Below are 2,475 nucleotides of genomic sequence, written 5' to 3' on the forward strand. Positions count from 1 at the left end.
GCACACGGATTCTGTGAGTCAGGACTTTGAACAGAACACAGCTGGTTGACTGATCTCTACTCCACAACATCTGGGAGCTTCATCTGTGAAAACTTGAACCCTGGGAGGTGATTCAATGTCCAGGGGCTGAAATCATCCAACGGCTTGTTCATGCGCATGTCTGGAGCATGTCTTGGCTAGGATGACTCAAGGGCTCAGACTGCCAAACAAAGCATGAACACGTGACCTTCTCATGTGACCTGGTCCCTCACAGTGTGCTGGCCTCACGGTAGTCGAACTGCTGAAATGGTCACTTAAGACTCTAAGCACAAAAGGTCTAGCAAACAACATAGAAACTACATCGTCTTTTGTGACATGTGACCTGAGACTTGTTCTTGGTTAAAAACTCTTTAGCCAGCTAGGAACGCTTAACCTAAAAGAATTAGAAATTTGCATTCTGAGTTAAAATAAATCTGCTAGACTCATTTATTTTGCTTGCATAAGAATTTTTACAAGAAAAGAGTTTTTTGAATTATGCTTTTTAATAATTTTGGAATGTCATGAGGTATATACTTCATATTAGCTGGTTTGGTTTAGTTTAGTTAAATATTAAAAGGTAAGGGAGATCATAATCAGAAGGTTAATTAGCACAACAGTGGTGAACAGATCCTAACTCTGGTGACAGTTGACCCCTTCAAAAAGATGATCTCTTACAATAAACGTCCGCTACAGACTGAACTCTGTCCCTCAAAACTCACATGTTGCTGCCCTAACACTCATTATGGCTGTATTTGGAGGTAGGAGTTTTAGGAGATAATTAATGAGTTCATAAGGGTGGAATCCAATCCAGTTGAGGATGCCCAATAGGATTGGTGGCCTTATAAGAAGAGGAGGACAGTTATCTCTCCCCTCATTGAATGCATCAAGGAAAGGCCATGTGAGGACACGGCAAGGTGACAGCCATCTACAAGTCGGGAAGAGAGCCCTCACCAAAAACTGAATCAACTAGAACCTTGATCTTGGAGCTTCCCAGCCTACAGAACTGTGAGAAAATCAGTCTCACCCAGTCTTCAGTATCTTATCAAAGCATTCGGAGATGACTATGATGCCATTCACCTTCTTTTTTCATTTACTGAAACTTATGGCATTTGCTGTCTGCCAGGATTTGATAAACGTTAACTTAATAAACCTCATATCAGCCCTCTCTAGTAGTTACTATTATTAACCCCATTTTACAGATGAGGAAACTGAAATCGAGAGCAGTTAAGGGAGTTGACCAAGATCCCTCAGCTTTAAGATCCAGTATTCAACTTCTTTCTCTCCTCTCTGAGACTCCACTACACATGTGGACCTCCTCAATTTCTCCTTCTTGCCTTTCGTCCACTCTTTCCCATTTTCCATCTCTCTGTGCTACGTCTTAAGGTTTCGATCTTTTTTACATCATTAATTCTCCTTCTAGCTCTCTCGTAAAAAATTTAATCCATTCTTTGCTTCAAAAAAAAAAATCATAACTTTATTATTCATTTCTAAAAACTCTAGGTATTTCTTTTTCGCATTTGCCTGACCTTTTTCATAGTATCTTGCTCTTTCACATTTTCAAAGCCTCCTTTTAAGTTCTTTTCTGGTCATTTTTTTAATACTTTCCATCTGATCATCGTATCATCAGAAGTTCTTGGGCATCTAATCATACCCTCTGGTTGTCTGCAGACTCGTGATTGTCTCCCCTGGGTTGTCTAAATTTGGATTGTGAGCTCATCTTCAGCAAGGTATATCTATGTGCGGTCATCCGGAACCGACTACTTGAAGGTTTGTTCCTCCAGAAAAAACTGTGTATCTGCTCTTGCCCGACATGCCACAGGGATACAGTAAATTGAGACCACTTTTAAAAAATTGTCCTTAGGGGGTTCCTAAATGATATAGGTAGCATAAATAAGACAATTAAACAGCATAGCGTAAGTCAATGGTTATAAATTCCTAAGAGAATGTTTTTCCCACCACATCTAGAGCACAAACTGACAGGCAAGTTTTCTAGTTGTCTCCTTGTGCCAGCTTTCATTCTAAAGGCTTAATCTGTCACTTCTGAGAGTTCTTCTTATATTACTTCTTTGGTAAATTCTACCTTTTCATTTTCTTGGTTCTCTCTATGACGTGTGGAATTTCTTAACCTGAAATCCTCTCATTTTCTCAGCAATACCTTTTTGTAAGGGTGATATGCTAGTTTTTCTCATCGGAGGATCCAGAAATGTCACTACCTGGGATGCATTCTTCATGGCCACTCAGTTTCTCCAGAAAATATTCCTTCCATGTTTTTCATCTTGGTGCTGGTGCAGGTGAGAAGCAGGAGCTGAAGGTATACTTTTGTTTGCGTCAGTTTTGTGAGTTTTGTGAGAAGGAGAACGTCCTGCCCACCTCTCGGTTTTCAGCCCCAAGGCACACCCACCCTCTGCTGTACCTGGGAACTTGAAACCGAAGTGTCTGTGGTTCACCTTCCCTAGA

Source organism: Pteropus vampyrus, unplaced genomic scaffold (genome assembly GCF_000151845.1).
Source record: "Pteropus vampyrus isolate Shadow unplaced genomic scaffold, Pvam_2.0 Scaffold5, whole genome shotgun sequence".
Taxonomy (NCBI): Eukaryota; Metazoa; Chordata; class Mammalia; order Chiroptera; family Pteropodidae; genus Pteropus; species Pteropus vampyrus.